Source organism: Rhinolophus ferrumequinum, chromosome 5, assembly GCF_004115265.2.
Source record: "Rhinolophus ferrumequinum isolate MPI-CBG mRhiFer1 chromosome 5, mRhiFer1_v1.p, whole genome shotgun sequence".
Taxonomy (NCBI): domain Eukaryota; kingdom Metazoa; phylum Chordata; class Mammalia; order Chiroptera; family Rhinolophidae; genus Rhinolophus; species Rhinolophus ferrumequinum.
In genome coordinates, this window is record NC_046288.1 from 6,238,950 (window position 1) to 6,258,391 (window position 19,442).

General features: G+C 42.1%; 1 long non-coding RNA gene across 1 annotated transcript; it reads left to right on the forward strand.

Annotated features, from left to right (window-relative positions):
* The first annotated feature begins 3,175 nt into the window (after window positions 1-3,175).
* LOC117022458 (uncharacterized) lies at window positions 3,176-14,014 on the forward strand. Its single transcript, XR_004423055.1, has 4 exons — window positions 3,176-3,214; window positions 4,233-6,719; window positions 9,775-9,901; window positions 12,898-14,014. It is a non-coding gene; the product is annotated as an uncharacterized LOC117022458 (long non-coding RNA).
* Window positions 14,015-19,442: the final 5,428 nt, after the last annotated feature.

The window sequence follows — 19,442 nt, forward strand, 5'->3', positions numbered from 1 at the left end:
GGGGATCCGGCGAGAAAGCCGGAGAAGGGGAAAGCGGGTGCCCTGTTGGTTTCTCTCTTGCTTCTCCCAGGAGAAGGGGTCTGCAGTATCCTAGTCCCTTCTCGGGACACGTCCGTACGGTGCGGTCCGCCGCACCTTCCTCCCGGCGCTCCGGGGAGATGAGTGTGGCGGTAGGGGTGCGCCAAGGTCCCCGAGGGTCTGCCCTGATCGACCTCAGCCCTCGCGCAGCAGAGTGGCTGGCCCCCGGCTCATCGTCCCTCACTCGCTCGCGTTCTCTCCCGTGCGCCGGGCTACTTCTCCGCGCGGCGCCGGAGCTGGTGACTTGGCTGGGCGCAGAGGGCGGCGGCGCAGCAAGTTTCCTTTCGGGCCGCGGCGCGCAGTCAAGATGGCTGGGCCAGGCCGCTCCCGCGCCGGGTCAGCCCTTGCGCCCCCCTTTCGGCCCCCGGGGGCTCATGCTCGCCCCCAAAGCGGCGCTGCTGCCTCCGGAGCTGGGGACCCGCCTCCGTCGAGGCCGCCGCCCTCTCTGCCCCGCGTCGGTCGGGTAAAAGTCCGCGCCACGTTCTAGCCAGCAGTCAGCGAGGTGCAGGCAGTCCCCTCCTCTCTAGACACGCAGAACCAAATCCAGACCGGAAGGCGGAGCAGACACCTGAGCGGCGCGGCCCGCGCCCACCGCCACCTCCTCCTAAGCTGGAGCTGCGCCCTTCACCCAACTTCCCGGCTGCGGCCCCGCTAGCCTCCGGGCCGGCTCATGAATATTTATACGGCGCGGATTCGGTCTCCGCCCTCGGCCGGGCGCGCCAATCGTCGGAGATGGGGCGGAGTCTCCGCGCTCCCAAGGCTCAGCCTTCCTTAAGGCGGTCCGAGTGTCCGCACGGCCATGCGCGCTGTCTGCCAATGAAGAGTTTCGATAACCTTGGGATTGACCGCAGAGACGAAGGTTTTGCCACGACTGTCCCCACGGCACTCAGTGCATCTGAGGGCTTGGTTCCATTTCCAAGTCTGCGCTAAGGGACTGGGGACGAGATTTTATGCAGCACGCGCTCTCCTAAGCTCGGTTCAAACAAGTCAAGTCCTTGCTTAGGACTCTCTTCTAATGTGGGTGACCTGCTGGCGATGGGGACCCGCGCCCCTCCGTGAGACCGGGCCGGGCTCCGCGGGAGACCTGGGAAAGGATGCCCTTTTTGAGGTTCTCAGAATGGTCTTTGAGGCTTGGAAATGCGAGAGGAGTGGAACGACGGCAGTTTATTCTGGATGGTGGGGCTGGACGGGGGACAGCCACGAAGAGGTGTCCCGTAGCCCAGCCGCGAGGGGCGCGGGACACAGGGGCGGTCCCAGTGTTCTCCTGCTTCTGCCGAGTGACCTAGACGAGCCTCAGTGTCCTTACCTAGAGAGCGGGGTAATAGTACATATCTCTAAGGGGGTCTGATAATTAGGTGAGATAAAATACGTATATAAGGCATCCAGGACCTAGTGCTCCCTTAACAAAAATAACTGCCTTTCTCCTTGAAAGAAAGAGAGAAAGAAAGAAAGAAGGAAGGAAGGAAGAAAGGAAGGAAGGAAGGAAGGAAGGAAAGAAAAAGTTATAAATAGGAAAGACTGGAAACTGCGGCAGGATTCTCTCTCCCTCTCGTACTTTTGGAACATATATATGTACGTCTATGCAAAGTTCACGTGTTTTTGCCAGAGCCTTCTCTACGGTGGGAGGCAGTGCTGCGCTCTGGCGCGGACGCGCTGACACGTATCCGTGATCTGCAAGGAGCGGAGATGGACCCAGTCTGCTTTTCAGCCACTTGGGACGCAGCCAACCAGCGCTGCCCGCGCCAGCTCGGCGACCACCTTAAGACTGGGGGGGGGGGGGGGGGGGGGGGGGGGGAGGCGAGGGGCCGGCGGCCTGGCAGGTTCATTTACGCTTGTTAGGACGTCCCAGGGGGTTGTCTTTCTCCTAGAATGGAGTGTTTATTTTTTAATTGATGTGCTGTTTCATTTAGCGCTTGTATGGAACTCATGCTGGGGCTGTAATTACTGTAATCTCGGGAACAAGCATTTCAGTTAGCCAGGAGGGTGGCAAAGTGCGTTCTCCTCTCTTCTCCCCCACCCCCGTTCTCTCCCTCCCTCCCTTCTCCCCCCCCCCCCAACTCCCTCTCTTCTTTCTCTCCTCTTTCTCGTTCTGTGTCGAGATTTTTGCTATTTGTCAGGTTTCACATCAGGAATGAGTAGGGCTAGAGAATCAAAGTCGGTGAGGAGGTCGGAATAGAACAAGGTATATTTGAGGCCAGTTCACTTTTTTGCAGGGTGGTGGTAGTTGGTCATTATCTGTTTCAAAACAACTCTTGTCATGAAACAAAAATAACTAGCACGTTTGTATATTGCTTGAGCTAATGGAATTTGTCTTCCTCCTGTTTTGTCTAGTTTAGCAACCTCATTATACACTACATTCTAAACAGACAAGCAGAACCATCCCTCCCCGCCCACCCCGGTTTTTGGGAAGTTACTTTCGCCAAGAATTCTAGGCATATCAACCAGGTTGTAGTTATAACCCCCAACAGTCCTTTTTTTTTTTTTTTTAAACGGAAGTCAAGTTAGAACCTCTTTATACTGAAACACACTGCCCACTTTTGTTTTGGAAAAACTGAACTCCATAATAATTAGAAATTCAAAGGCTTCAGAAATATTAGCTTATTCATCAGAAAATGGTCTGTATTCAAAAATGCAAAGACTACACCTTGGTCATTCTACTGATTCCTTTTCCCATTCCTCCTAATCAGAGTTCTCTTTTCTAGTTTATTGAATATAGAAACTCACCTATTTCTTTTGTTGGTACCCTGTTAATAGAGGGCCGTTCTCCAGAACATTCAACTACAGAGTAACGACTGGTAATTCCTGGAGTTAGAGTTCTGAGCGCAGTTGTGAAGGCAAATTCCCCTTGTAAGGCTCAGCCAGGGCGCTGCATTGCCCGGATCACAGATGGGAGGGGCTGGTTTCCAAAAGCAGCACAGATGGTGAAAAGTTTCTACTGCTTTTCTTCAGCAGGGAAATGTCAAATAGGAAAGTTTAGAATTACACTATATAAATTTACTAGAATTAGGTAAAAACAAACTGACATTTGAAAATTGAGGCTGAAAATAGTTGATTTTGGCTTTTAATTGGCATTTAATTTTTTTCTTTTTTTGAGAGTAGATGAAAGCTTTGATGATGTGGAATGTGGACATTTTTGGTAAGTATATTAAGTTTACAGGAGAAAATAAGCAGACAAAAGTTCAGAGCTTTCAAAAATCATGATATAAGCCATTTAGGGGATCTAACTAACTAATTTGTGAGATTAAAACCATTTACATAAAAATCATTAAAATTTACTTTTAATTGAGAGACTATGAGAATAGCATTTAAAATTTACTATTAAATTAAATGCCTACTTGACAATCTTTGAGAGAAGAGAGATTTAGGAAGCCAATTAGTGTATAAAAGTCAATGATGGGTCAGCTAAAAGCAAACCAGAATCGTTTATCAACATTGCCAGCTAAATAATGATTTTTTTCTTTTGTATGTAAAGCAGCTGTTTTTTAAGGGAGGGGAAATAGCTTTAGTAGTGACATAAATAATGTAGAAACTTTCTAGAGGGATTTCTGAACAGATGTCTTGTTCCCGAATAGCCCACAGGCTTAATAATATAAACAGTTAAAGGCAGGAATCTAACTCAGAGTAGGGGGTTTTTTACAAAACATTGGATATCAAGTTAGGAGACTACCAATATATTGTTTGTCTTGAATTTAAGAAATTTTGGGAAAATTATATTTCAGTGGATTTTAATTTAAAAAGCCAACATAAAACTCTTGATACAAGAGAGGGTCTAACATATACGTACCAATAAAATGATACGTTCCAGAGATTAAGCAGGGAACTCTTTACTAACTAATGACATTTCTTACGTGTTTTATAAAACAATTGTTTCTCGTAAAAGCTTATTTTCTTTCAAGGAAGCAATCAAATACTATATTGTTAGAGAATAAAACTCTGTCGGGTAATATTGGGGAGTCTTGTTGTTTTAAAAATCTGTCTTTCAAGAAGTATTATGTCTTGAGTCACCCACTCCATAGATGGAAGGGAAGGTAGAGGTTAATGGATCTTGCTTCAATCTCTATTAGAATTAAAATAGCTGAGATTATTTTTATATTCCTCCATGTTGATATTAAACTCTAGTGAAGGTCTTCCTCCTCTATTTTCTCCGCCACTAGGAAAAGGATCCTGTCAGAAGGAAGTACTCATTGCTGTGTCTGCTGTAACAAGGCCAAATTGTGAATGGATAGAGATGACTGAGGCAAATATGTGCCACTGGCCAGGAATCATTCTCATTTTACATGCACCTGCCATTTTGGAAAATGGCAACTGCACGATTCATTTTACAATTATTCTAAAATATGTTCTAAAAATCAAGTGATTCCCCCCGCTCCTCCATTTACACTGGCATAGTAGGTGCTGAAACTCTTATGACATAGAATGCATTGTGCATTAGTTTGGGAACTTTCAGGTGCAGTAAAGACCTCCTAAGTAAAACTGGCTTGGTTAAGAATTATTAATTATTAATTAACCATCATATATCAATTAATCTAGAAGCAAGGTCGATCACTGGTTCATTGTGTTACTCAACAATGTTTGGGCCAATGGTTGGCTTCTAGTCTCTTGGCTTGTCCTTTGGTTGCATGGGGCCACCTGCTGCTGAATCATCGCATTTCACAGGGCAGCAGCTGAGCAGGAAGAGTGGCAGGACCTCCCTTTATGCAGCTCTCTTATTAGAAAAGAAAACCTTTCCTCAAAGGCCTTTGACTAACTTCTGCTTAGGTCACATTGGTCTGAACCTGTCACACCACTCTTAGCTGCAAGGGAGGCTGTTGTCGCAAGGACCTGGTGGGCAGCTGGTGCCCACAGACTCCTGTAGCAAGGAAGCTGAACAGGGAAGAATGGCTGTTGAGTAGACAAACAATAGTTACGCACCCATTACTATTTGGAATTAACTTTCAAGCAATATCATTTAGCCAACATGCCTAATCTTTTAGAGTACTTTGTTCAATGCTATGAATTAGTGTGATACAGATCCAAGAAAACCTTGATATCTTCATTTTCTTCCTTTTGAAGTTCACACTATACATCTTTGTACAGATGGTGTAAAATAAATGTCAAACAGCTCACTACTTGTCTTATTTAAATGTATATAAATGGCATAATATAACTGCCTTTTTGTTAAGCCCCTTCTTTTCCCTCCCTTTTGGAGACTTCATTAAAAACGTTAACACAATTCTGGAATTTTAGGCTTTTTTAAAAGTCTTATACCATGTAACTTTTAAAATACTGACAAAATTATAATGTAGGAGAAAGAGCATTGAAGCTCATCTTTGAAGGGCTGATGGATGTGAAAACACCTTTATATCAAAAAAAATTTTGGTGTAGGCAAGAGTTTACTACTGGTAACAATGACCCACTTACAATGGTGGTCTAAAACAATAATAAAATTAACATTAGTAATACAGGTAATCATTATTAGGGCACTAAGGGCAGGGAGGGGCTGGAGCTGGCAATGGTATTTCTATTTCGTGTTTCTTTTTGACCAGATTCACATAAACAGGTGCAATTTCTTTTCAAGAGGTGACAGCACTTGATTTTTTTTTCTAGTATGAGTCTTGCTTGATATTAGAAGCAATTGTTCTTGTATAAAATTAACGTTGTAGTTTAATAACTACAAATATAACTATAACTATAATTTGTAGTGTAATTTATAAGGCTAAAATAAAAGTCTGATGCATTAATGTGTTAATTTACTGAAATAATATCACAATATTAATATGAAGTCCTGATATGCTTTCTCAAAACAACCCAGTAGGGTTCAATTTGAAAATAATCATCTAGAATGTGTTCAAAATATGCCATTATGTGAAATACAGCAGGACGTAGAACTATAAGGTATGTACCTAATTATATTATTATACATGAATTAAAAAAGAGTAGAAGGAAGTTAATCAAAATGTGACCTGTAGTTGTGTTCAAATTCGGTTAGCAAGGGTTAGTTTTTATTTTATTTTTTATAATGATCTGAATTTTATACTTAGAAAAAATGATCTCGAAACAACCCTGGACTAACACTTATATATTATGTTGTGCTCTACTTTGTTTTATACATTTTGTTTTTTCTCCTTATGTGGATCCAAATGACCAAACAGCAAGGACCCTGTCTTTGTCATCTCTTTTTCCCCACACAGATTCTACACCATGTATGATCATATGCTGTTAAAATACGTTGTAGCTGATTCACAGATTGACTTCTTGTCCACTGTATCTTGGCTTGGATTCTGTAATCCTAGTGCTCCAGAGCTGTCCTTCTGATTGAGAATCTGTGGTTTTGAGTGGGACGAGGAGGTGGAGAGGAGGAAGGAACTTTGTTATTGGAGGGCCACAGAATTGGCAGTAGAGGTAGAACTCTACTTGTTTGTCCTGGATACCCATGTCCAATTTTACCCTAGGCTGATCCAACCCATTGTCCATGACAGTAGGTTTTCCCCACGGTATTATAGAGTGACATGACGAAGTATTTGAGCATTTCTTTTTATTGCTTATAGGTAAAATAAAAGTTACTGAAGAAGATTGTGTGCAGTGGTAGAGAGAAGACGAGCTTGGGATCAGGCAGTCCTGGGGAAATTACAGCTCAGTTATTTTGCTACCTATGTGGACAGGTAACTCAGCCTCTCAGCGCTTTACTTCTTTGTACATAAAATATGTACTGACAAACATGAGAGACCCTCAGAGGTTATGAGGGGTAGATGAGCTAAAAGCCAAAAGGCATGTAGCGCAATGTCTGGACTTTGATACATGACTTTGAGATTCGCATTAATTCAGTCATAATGTGCAAAGTGATAAGAAATGTATCTATGTACACAAAACTTACCACAGAATGACATTATTCTGATCTTTCAATGGTAAGAAAATCTCTTTGACATCTCATTCATACATTCTATAAATATTCATTTGGAACCAATTGGTCTGGTTATTATTGATGCCTAACAGTGACCCTTAAACTTGGTGATTTAAAACAATCATTTTGGGGCCGGCTCAGGCGGTTGGAGCTCCATGCTCCTAACTCTGAAGGCTGCCAGTTCGATTCCCACATGGGCCAGTGGGCTCTCAACCACAAGGTTGCCAGTTCAATTCCTCGACTCCCTCAAGGAATGGTGGGCTCCGCCCCCTGCAACTAAGATTGAACACGGCACCTTGAGCTGAGCTGCCGCTGAGCTCCCGGATGGCTCAGTTGGTTGGAGTGCATCCTCTCAACCACAAGGTTGCTGGTTCAACTCCTGCAAGGGATGGTGGGCTGTGCCCCCTGCAACTAGCAATGGCAACTGGACCTGGAGCTGAGCTGTGCCCGACACAACTAAGACTGAAAGGACAACAACTTGAAGCTGAACGGCACCCTCCACAACAAAGATTGAAAGGACAACAACTTGACTTGGAAAAAAGGCCTGGAAGTACACACTGTTCCCCAATAAAGTCCTGTTCCCGTTCCCCAATAAAATCTTTTAAAAAAATCATTTTGCTCACAATTTTGAGGGTCAGGAATTTTGGAGGGACTCATCTAAGCAGATCTTGCTTGGGATCTCTCCCATAGCTGCAGTCAGATGTCTTCAGGACTGTACTCACCTGACGGCTTGGCAGTGAACAAGCTGGCTGACTCACGTGGCTGCCAGTTGATGCTTGCTGTCCCTTGGAACACCTCCATGTGTCCTTTCCAGTGTGGCAGCTTCAGAGTGTTGGGCTCCTTACATGGTGGGGCATTCCACAGAGTGAGCATCTCAAGAGAACGAGGTTAAAACTGTATAAGCTTTTGTATGCCTTAGCTGTAGATTTGCACAGCACTGCTTCTGCTGTACTCTAACATTTTGGGGGGCATATTTTAAAACTGCCATACCAACTAAGTGCCAGGTCCTCTGTTAGGTGTTAGTGCTATAAAGATGAATAAGACAATGTGTTGGACAGGGTTCTCCAGAAAAACAGAACCAATGGGATATATATGATTTATTATGAGGAATTCGTTCATGCAGTTGTGGAGACTGAGAAGTCCCACAACCTGCCGTCCCCAAGCTAGAGACTCAGGAAGGCCAGTGATGTGTTGAGTACAAGTCTGATGGCCTGAGAACCAGGAGAGCCGATAGTGTAATTCTCAGTCCGAGGTCAAGAGAAGACTACTCTCTCAGTTCAAACAGGCATAAAGAAGGCAAATTCTCCCTTCCTCTAACTTCGTTCTGTTCATTCCCTCAGTGGGTTAGGTGATGCCCACTCACATTGGGCAAGGGCAATATGCTCTCCTGAGTCCAGTGATTCAAATGTTAATCTCATCCAGAAATACCCTCACAGACACACCCAGAAATGATGCTTCACCAAATATCTGGGCATCCCATGATCTAGTCAAGTTGACACATCAAATTAACCATGACAGACATTATCTCTTACAGGGAATTCACATGGGACAGCTACAGGTTCACAACTTTAACGCCATTCAGTAGAAATTACAAGATACACAGAAATAATATTAGGGAACAACTAGATGTGCCTAAAAGAGCCAGGGAAGACCTTCATAGAGATTTTGAAGAATGATCAGGAGTTTGCTAATTTGAGGAGAAGCGAATGTTATAAGCACATGACAAAGCATTTACACATCGTGAAGATGCAATTGCCTTTGTATTTGTTACATTTGTTCATGGAACAGCAAGAACTTTCCTCGAACAGAAACATTTTTATTTGTATTCAATCAGTTGATATAATTTGCACCTTTGAGAAGGTTGAATTTGGATCTACAGAGTTCAGTATCTGTTACCATGTTTTCAGCTTCCAGTAACAGGATATCACCTGAAGTGGCCCACAGGGTACATTGTCTCACATTACCTAGAATCTGGAGGTGGGATGCCACGTTGCTGAATTCTGTGACTCCATGATGCTATCAAGTCTCAGGTTCTGTCCATATTCTTTCTCTTTCAGCCTCCGTGTGTTGGTTATTTTTTCTCTTAGTTCCAAAGTGGTTACTGATCGAGGCTCCCATCTTTACCCTCCAATACCCAGAGGCAGAAAGAGGGACATTCTTCTCCCTGGGTCTCTTTTTTAGAGCCAAGAAAGCTTTCCTGGAACTGACTTCCTCTCACCTCTCCTGGGTCAGATTGAGGGACAGGACACATCACAACCCTGGCCTGGCCGAGGAGGGATCAGTTGAACAAACTTTGTCAGCTGGGAAGAAGGCTGGGGCATAGCCTTGGGTAGGTACCCAAGGGTGTCTGGTCGACCCCTGGGGCCTGTTATAGCACACAGAGGCCAGCATCTCTTTGGGTCCAAGGTCAGATGCTGTACTGCCTAGTAGTCTTTGAAGAAGATTCTTATGCTCTGTGTGTGTTACTATCAGGAAAGCTCAAGTCCTTTTTCCTCTCCTCCTTCTTTCCCCATAACCTCATGAGAGTGGGATCTGTTAAGGTTCCAGTTACTTATTTCACTAGAGCAATGGGTTTTGCCTAAGAGTATAGTATATTCATGCTTTAGAAATCCAGTTGCCTATCAGGCTTCTTGGCCAGGTTGGAGAGCGACTGTCTGGGAGAACGAGCTGGGTGGTTTGTAATGTTTGCTCTCATCCCTGTCTCACCGCGAACTCCCTGCAGGGTACTTAGTTGAAGGAACACCTTACTAAACTGCTGGGAAGCATGTAAGGATTGTCAGAGATGAAAATTCATTTCTCCCCTGTGTGGTTTCCAGAGCCTCCTGGGACTGAGTAACAAACACCTTCCGATAAACTGCCGAAAACGTGGCATCCAGTGGAACCGTATGGGTGTTTCCGTCTGTGGAGATGGCTAACTCCCTGCAGCGAGTGTCCCCCATGAAGGTACTATATAGTTTCTTTGTTCTTCGTCTTTCCTGTAGCAGTTTGGGTCTTTACTCGATTTCACTTTCTATACATTATCCATATTGTTCATAGTTCTCAGGAATGTATTTGTGGCACAGTGACTGAGCACTCTTTCTGTGTTGATCTTGGTAATTGCCTTTCTTCTGTAGATGCTAATCAAGAGGCTCCTTGCCTACTAAATCTTAGCTACAAACCCTGTACTAGAATGTGATTGCTGGAAAAGTTAAGACAGCGTTTTCTTTTTCTTTCTTTCTTTCTTTCTTTCTTTCTTTCTTTCTTTCTTTCTTTCTTTCTTTCTTTCTTTCTTTCTTTCTTTCTTTCTTTCTTTTTAAAAATTTTTTTGGGTGACAATTGTTAGTAAAATTACATAGATTTCAGGTGTACAATTCTGTATTACATCATCTATAAATCCCATTGTGTGTTCACCACCCAGAGTCAGTTCTCCTTCTATCACTATATATTTGATCCCCTTTACCCTCATCTCCCACCCCCCACCCCCCTTACCCTCTGGTAACCACTAAACTATTGTCTGTGTCTATGAGTTCTTGTTTCTCATTTGTTTGTCTTGTTCTTTTGTTGTTTTTGGTTTATATACCACATATCAGTGAAATCATATGGTTCTCTGCTTTTTCTGTCTGACTTATTTCGCTTAGCATTATACTCTCAAGATCCATCCATGTTGTCACAAATGTTCCTATATCATCTTTTCTTACCACCGAATAATATTCCATTGTGTATATATACCACAACTTCTTTACCCATTCATCTATTGAAGGACATTTTGGTTGTTTTCACGTCTTGGCCACCGTAAACAAAGCTGCAAAGAACATTGGAGCACACGTGTCTTTATGTGTAGATGTTTTCAGATTTTTTGGGTAGATACCCAGGAGAGGGATTGCTGGGTCATATGGTAATTCTATTCGTAATTTTTTGAGGAACCTCCACACTGCCTTCCATAACGGCTGCACCAGTCTGCATTCCTACCAACAGTGTATGAGGGTTCCTTTTTCTCCACAGCCTCTCCAACACTTGTCACTATTTGTCTTGTTGATGATAGCCATTCTGACTGGGGTGAGGTGATATCTCATTGTGGTTTTTATTTGCATTTCTCTGATGATTAGTGATGTTGAGCATTTTTTCATATGTCTGTTTGCCATTTGTATGTCCTCTTTGGAGAAATGTCTCTTCAGGTCCTCTGCCCATTTTCCAATTGGGTTGTTTGTTTTTTTGTTGTTGAGTTTCATGAGTTCCTTGTATATTTTGGATATTAGCCCCTTATCGGAGGTACTGTTTGCAAAAGTCTTCTCCCATTCAGTTGGTTGCCTCTTTATTTTGTCGATGGTTTCTTTTGCTGTGCAGAAGCTTTTAAGTTTCATATAGTCCCATTCGTTTGTTTTAGCTTTTACTTCCATTGCCTTTGGAGTCAAATTCATAAAATGCTCCTTGAACCCAAGGTCCATAAGTTTAGTACCTCTGTTTTCTTCTATGCAGTTTATTGTGTCAGGTCTTATGCTTAAGTCTTTGATCCATTTTGAATTAATTTTGGTACATGGTGACAGATAGCAGTCCAGTTTCATTCTTTTGCACGTGGCTTTCCAATTCTCCCAGCACCATTTATTGAAGAGGCTGTCTTTCCTCCATTGTATGTTTTTAGCTTCTTTGTCAAAAATTATCTGTCCATATTTATGTGGTTTTATTTCTGGGTTCTCGGTTCTATTCCATTGGTCTATGTGTCTGTTTTTCTGCCAATACCATGCTGTTTTGATTATTGTAGCCCTGTAGTACAAGCTAAAGTCAGGGAGTGTGATACCTCCAGTATTGTTCTTTTTTCTTAAGATTGCTTGGCTATTCGGGTCTTTTGTGGTTCCAAACAAATCTGATGATTTTTTGTTCTAAAACAGCGTTTTCTACCCGGAGATTCCCCTGTCTCACCCTAGGTGAACCAGAGCCACCTTGGTGGCTTTTTGCATTGCACATTTCACATTTTCATTTGCAAGTCTCTGCCTCAGCAAGCAATGTCACTTTGTGGGGAGAATCATTTTTTCATATATGTTGGCTTTATCATATTCTGCGACTTTGGGGGCTACAAAGGAAGGATTCTTGCTTTTACTTGTTGGTCTATTACCCTGTTCACTATTAAATCATGTTTTCCAGTAGGATCCATGTGGTCTCTGGATTCCTATTTCAAAAGATATGTCTATCTATCCACTGTGACATCGTCTCTTCATTGTATGATGTCTTTGGTATTGTCCTCCAGTCTTAAAATAAAGAGAACAGAAAGATTCACTTTATGTTTTATGTGTCAAAAATCTGAAAGGGTTCATTTTCTGTTAGGATTCTATTGGAGTTTTGTTGCGTTGTGGTAAAACACCAAGGTTTCTGCTGGAAATAATCCATGAAAATTATACATCCTGATATTTTTTATTAGAGTTAAAAAATAATGTAGGTATAACTAAACAGAATGAATCCTAAGCTATAATTCATAATTGCAGAATGATGAATGTGAGCCTTGTTTCTAAATACCCCAAGTGAGTAATAAAAACTGCACTTAGAAAATGAAGTTTGGATTCTATGCTAATAGTCGCTATAGGGAATAGTCACTTCACTTAAGAATAGAAGTGACCAGAATAAGGATGGAAAGTAGCTTGATCTGTATTACATTGGTAATGTATTGGAGGGTAGTGAGAGGGGACTGGACGGGCAAGGTTGGAGTAGAATAATAATAATGTTAGCTACCATTTATAGCATGCTTTGATGTGTGAGGTTCTGGGTTTGACCTTTTTTATTATTTAAGATGTTTTGGCAACTAGTAACAGTTAACCCTACTCAAACTGGCTCATGCAAGATGGAAATTTATTATCTCATGTAACAAGAAGTATAGAAGTAGGGTCAATGCCAGGGTTTGTTGATACAGATTTTCAAAAATATCATCAAGGATTCAGATTCTTTCTATTTCTCTGTCCTGCTTTCCTTAGGGTGTTGGCAGTGGTGACCTCAGAGTCAGAAGACAGCTGAAGCAGTTCCAGGCTTCACATCCAGAGATAACATCCCAAAGAGGCACAACAAACAGAAAAATGAACAAACAAACAAATAAACAACAGGAATACTTCATTCCTTTCCTCTTTCCCAGAAGTCTGGAGCCTTCATTGGCTGTAGTGGGCTGAATTCTCATTCTTAACCCAATCATTGGTAAAAGGAATGGGATTACCACAACTGGTTTAAAGGACTCAGGTCACCTCATTTCCTGAGCTGTGAATTAGTCTTTCTCTGAAGTACCTGGCCATGTGGAGGAAGGTGAAAATCTGAATAAAATTCGGGTTTATAAGAAAGAAAGAAGGGAAGTAAAGATGAATGTTGGCCAGGCAACAAATATTCTGTTACCTAACTGTATCCATCTCTATCTTCATCTCCATCTCTATAATTTATAATGTGTAAGCCTCATGGAAAATTTGCAAGATAGATCTTAAAAGTCATGTTTTACAGATGGGGCTCATTCCAGTACCACATATTGTATCATGGTGTTTTTCAACAGTGGAATCCTTTCTTCCAAGCAAATCTTGAACCAAAGTACAATGAATAAACAGATAAAAATATATAAGTTCTAGTGATGAAATGGGCAAAACATTAATTAAAAACCCCAATCAAGCTACTTTGATGAACACAAAAATGTGAAAATATCGGTTATGGATGATATTTGTGGCATCATGTGCACACCTAGATTCAGAAAAAGACCAGTGCTGGTTTGTATCTTTCCTAACCATGTCTCATAAGAAGTTTAGATAAATGCACAGAAAAGAGCAAAGCAGCTTTATTCTGAGTGCTTCACATAAATGCTGATCTCACAGCACAATTACTGTGTTGAGGATTTTCGATTGTATCCATAATTTTGAGGAGTGTCTTTTCCATGGTCACGTTCCCTGCTATCTGAAGCATCTCCACTGGCATAGTGCTCCTGGCTGCTCCCTACCTGCTCACTCGCTCCTCCTACTTCTGTGGCGGTGATTTTTGGAGGCCTCGTGTATGCAATGCCCAGCCCCACCCTCTCTTCTCCACTCTGCTACCCCTTTGGTAAGCTCTGTTCCTGCAATGAGAGGCCTGCCTCTCCCCAAAACTGCCAGCGACCTAGAGTAAGTCTGCTGTGTGCTGGGGTTCAGTTTTAAGAAACAGCCCGTAAATAAAACCCCCATTTTCCAATATCAGCTTTGTTGGTTATAAAGCTCTATCTTATCGATCAGCTGCCTCATATCTTATTTTTCAATTGTTTTGTAATCTGGGAGGTAATAGGGTTTCTATTTATTCCTCCACAACCCCATCATAATAGTTTGGTTTGTTTTCTTTTATAAAAACAAACAAACAAACCATATGAAACGTTTCAAATCTATAGAAAATACAGAAATTACAACAAATATACAAGTCATATTTAATGTGTTAATATTTTGACACATTTGTCTTAGATCTCTTATTATATCTTTTAAGTAAATAAAACTTTACAAATATGATTAAAATACCACACCCCAACCCTCTCTCTCCCTAGAAGTGAATACTACTTTAAAGATATTGTGAATTGAACCCTTGAATGTTTTTGCACTTTTTATGCATACGTAAATATACATAAATTATATAGTCTTGTTTTGAATAGATTTTTAATATTTTACAAGTGGTATTGTATCTATGCTTTTTCTTTTTAGATTTTTTTATTAAAAATATAGCTAACATACAATATTATATAAGTTTCAGGGGTAGACCATAATTATTCAACATTTACATACCTAAAGAAGTGCTCACCATGGTAAGTCCAGCAACCATCTAACACGGTACCACATTGTGACAATATTATTGACTATGCTCCCTGTGCTGTACGTTATATCCCCATGACTTATTTGTTTTATACCTGGAGATTTGGACCTCTTATTCCCCTTTCCCTTCCCCTTGCCTTTTTAAATTTATCAATTACAGTTGACATTCAATATTATTTTATATTAACTTCAGGTGTACAGCATAGTGGTTAGACATTTGTATAATTTAAGAAGTGATCCCTCTGACTAGTCTGGTACCCATCTGGCACTATACATAGTTATTACCATGTCATTGACTATATTCCCTATACTTACTGAACATCCCCATGACTATTTTGTAACTACCAATTTATACTTTATACTCCCTTCCCCACTTCCACTGGCCACCAACTCCTACCCACCCATCACCCCCAAAAATCTAGTACCCATCTGACACCATACATAGTTACTACAATATTATTGACTGTATTCCTTATGCTATACCCTACATCCCCATGACTACTTTGTAACAACCAATTTGTACTTCTTAATTCCTTCCCCTCCTTTCACACACACCCCCAAACCCCCTCCCATCTGGCAACCATTTTCTGTATCCATGAGTTTGTTTCTGTTTTGTTTGTTAATTTTGTTCTTAGATTCCACATATATGTGAAATTACATTGCATATATCTTTCTCTGTCTGATATACTTCACTCAGCATAACACCCTCCAAGTCCATCCATGTCACCGCAGATGCAAAAACCCATTCCCTTCCATGTCTGAGCAATATTCCATTGTATAAATGCACCAACTACTCTTTATCTGTTCATCCATTGATGGATACCCAAGCTGCCTCCACATCTTGGCCATTGTAAACAATGCTGCAATGAATATATGGATGCACATATCCCTTTGAAGTAGCTTGAGTTTCTTCGGATAAATACCCAGAAGTGGGATTACTGGGTCCTTGTCTCTTCTTATAGCCTTTCTTTCAAAGTTTATTTTGTCTTGTATAAGTATTGCTACCCCAGCTTTTTTGTTTTTCGTTTTCGTGAAATATTTTTTAATTCCCTTTGCTTTCAGTGTGTGTGTGTCTTTCAGTCTGAAGTGAGTCTCTTGTAGGCAGCTTATGTAAGAGTTTTGTTTTCTTATCTGTTCAGCTCTCTTGTGTCTTTTGATTGGAGCATTCAATCCACTTACATTGAAAGTAATTGTTGGGGCTGACCCAGTGGCTCAGGTGGTTGGAGCTCTGTGCTCCTAACTCCGAAGGCTGCGGTTCGATTCCCACATGGGCCAGTGGGCTCTCAACCACAAGGTTGCTGGTTCAATTCCTTGAGTCCCACAAGGGATGGTGGGCAGCGCCCCCTGCAACTAGCAATGACAACTGGACCTGGAGCTGAGCTGCACCCTCCACAACTAAGACTGAAAGGACAACAACTTGACTTGGGAAAAGGTCCTGGAAGTACACCCTGTTCCCCAATAAAGTCCTGTTCCCCTTCCCCAATAAAATCTTTGGGGAAAAAAAAAAGTAATTGTTGATAGATATGTAGCTATTGCCATTTTTTAATTCGTAATTTTGATTTTTTCTTTTTTTCCCCCTGTCTTAGAGAAGTCCCTCTAACATTCCTTGCAATACTGGTTTGGTAGTGATGAACTCCTTTAGCTTTTTCTTGTTTGGGAAGCTCTTTATTTGTTCTTTGATTTTAAATGATAGTCTTGTTGAGTCGAGTAGTTTTGGTTGTAGGGACTTCCTTTTCATAACATTGAATATTTTGTGCCAATTCCTTCTGGCCTGCAAAGTTTCTGTTGAGAAATCAGCTGACAGTCTTATGGGAGCTCCCTTATAAGTTACTAGTTGCCTTTCTCTTGTTGCTTTTAGGATTCTCTGTGTGTCTCTATCCTTTGTCATTTTAATTATAATGTGTCTTGGTGTGGGCCTGTTTAGGTTCATCCTGTTTGGGACTCTCTGTGCTTCCAGGGTTTCTATATCTATTTCCTTTGCCAGGTTAGGAAAGTTTTCAGTCATTATTTCTTCAAATAAGTTCTCAATCACTGGCTTTTCTCTTCTCCTTCTGGTATCCTGATGATGTGATTGCTGTTATGCTGATGTTGTCCCAGAGGTCTCCTAAACTCTCTTAATTTTTTTAGATTCTTTTTGCTGTTGTGATTGGGCGTTTTCTGCTACCTTGTCATCCAAATCACTGATTTGATTCTCTGCTTCATCTAGTCTGCTGGTGACTCCTTCTAGTGCATTCTTCATTTCAGTTATTATATTCTTCACTTCTAACTCATTCTTTTTTATGGTTTCTGTGTCTTTTTTTATGCTTCCTATCTCTTTGTTGAAGTTCCCAGTAAGTACCTTGAGCATCCTTATAATCATTGTTTTGAACTCTGTTTCTGGTAGGTTGCCTGCCTCCATTTCGTTTAGTTCTTTTCTGGATTTTTCTTGTATTCTTTCATTTGGGTTGCATTTTTTGTTTCCTCATATTTACTGTTTCTCTGTGTTTGTTTCTATGTATTAGTTAGATCTGCTATGTCTCCCAGTCTTGCTGGGTGGCCTTATGTAGTAGGTGTCCTGTGGGACCCAGTGGCTCAATCTCCCTGGCCACGTAAGCTGGGTTCTCCAGGAGTGCCCCTTTTGTGGGCTGTGTGTGTTCTCCTGTTAGTTGAGCCTTGACTGCTATTAGCACTCAGTGGGTGGGATTGACTTTCAAGCTGACTGGCTGTGGAGTTTGGCCACGTCCACACCTAACAGGCTGCTGTGTGGAAGACTTACCCCACTGAGTGGGATTTGCTTCAGCAAGTTCTAGTGCCTGTTGAGACCATCCTTTGTGTGCCACTTGTGGGGCTAATTGGACCCTGCTCTGCTGTGGTATGAAGCCAACCTGAAAGTTGGTTCTGGGGCCTCTTGGGAGGGGCTCCAGTGCAGACCCAGGTCAACCACTGCCTGTGACTGGCTGGGGGCTACCTGGTAGGAGATACAAAATGATTTGCAGTTGTTCACTGACTGTGCTAAACCTGGAGGTGTGTGGGAGAGGCCACATTGTGAACCGAGGACAGCTGCCACCAGTACTGGGTCTGGGATAACTGGGATAAAACCCAGGACACCTGGAGGCCTGCTGCCACCTGCTGGCTCCCTTAAGGGTCAGCCACTGATAAAGCCTCCTGCTGTATGCGGTCTCAGGGAGTCATTAAAGTGGGTAAGTTGTGGTTACCAGGTTAATGTAGACTTTGGTTTGGTGCCAGTGCTGAGCCTGGAGCGACTCTGCAAAAGTCTCCGAGCACACCGAGGCCAGTTGCCACCCACCATGGACTCCAATAGTTTTCCTAGAAAGAGTGTAATTCTGGTGGAGCTGGCTATTCTCAGAGAAAGTGCCTCCGGCAGTGCACAAGTGGATGGGGCAGGTTCCCAGCTGAGTCAGCAGGGTGGAGCAGCAAAGCTCACCAGGCCAATCAGATTCAGATTTGGCCTGTGAGGGAGGGCTCAACATACAAAAGATGGTGCCGGCCTGCTGGCTGCATGGGAGAAGGACCCCTCACAGGGAAAATGCTGACTGTCCTCCAGTCCTCCTCCTGAAGCCACACTCTTCCCCCCATATGTCTCTGTGGCCACCTGAGTCACCGTCCCTCCCCTGGAGCCCAAGGTGAGTGCCTGTGAACCAATAAGTCTGTGTGTGGGCTGTTTAATAGGATATTGGGGTTTCCTGAAGCTTTCTGTCTTACCTGAACAGTTGGAATCTCTGCTGTTTTTCACAGCCAAATGTTGTGGGGCTTCTCTTCCCAGCACCTGTACTCTGGGCTGGGGAGCCTGGTGTGGGAGCTGGGGTCCCTCGTCTCTCTGGGGGGAACCTCTGTGGGTGGGGTATTTCTCCTGATTCTCCACCACAGGGTGGTTTGGAGCGCCTTTCATGTCTCCGCTCCTCCTACCCATCTTGATGTGTCTTCTTTATATTTTTCGTTTTGGATTTCTGTCTGGCTAGACTACAGATGTTTCTCCAGGTTGATTGTTCTATAATTTAGTTTTAATTTTAATGTGTTTACGGAAGGACACAGGCACAGTGTTTATCTACTCCACCATCTTGGATCTCTCCTGTATCCTTTTATACATAGCTTTATAAACACAACATTATATTACTTAATATTGATCTGATTACAAATTTTAAACTGATCATAATATTCCATTGTATGAATAAGCCACACTTTATAATTTACTCAACTACTGACCAGCAGTTTGGTGGTTTTCACATAGTCACTAGTACACTTAGTGTGGCAGTGAATATCTTTGTATATATCCCCTGGTGCACATGTTAGGGAGTTTTTCTAAAGAAGGTATTTCAATTTCTAAAGAAGAAATTGAATGGCTGATGTGCAGACTGTGCTCAATTTCAAATTGACTAAATATTGCCAAATTTCTCTTCAAAGTGGTTGAGCCAATTTACATGCCCACAGAAAACGTATAGGGGTTTCTGATTTCCCACAGCCTCACAGAAACCTGGGAGATTAAACTACCAGTTTGATGAGATTACAAAGAAAATTAATTGTTTTAATTTTTGTTTCTGATTACTAATGAGATTAAGCACATTTTTATATTGTTTTTGACCATTTGGGTTACCTTTCCCACAAGTTACCTCTTCTTATTCTTTGTTCATTTTTTTTTTCTCCTGTGCTGTTTTGCCTTTTTTGTTTTGATTTGGGGAGTCCTAAAAATACCTTGGATATTTATCCTTTATGCTTTGAAGATGTTT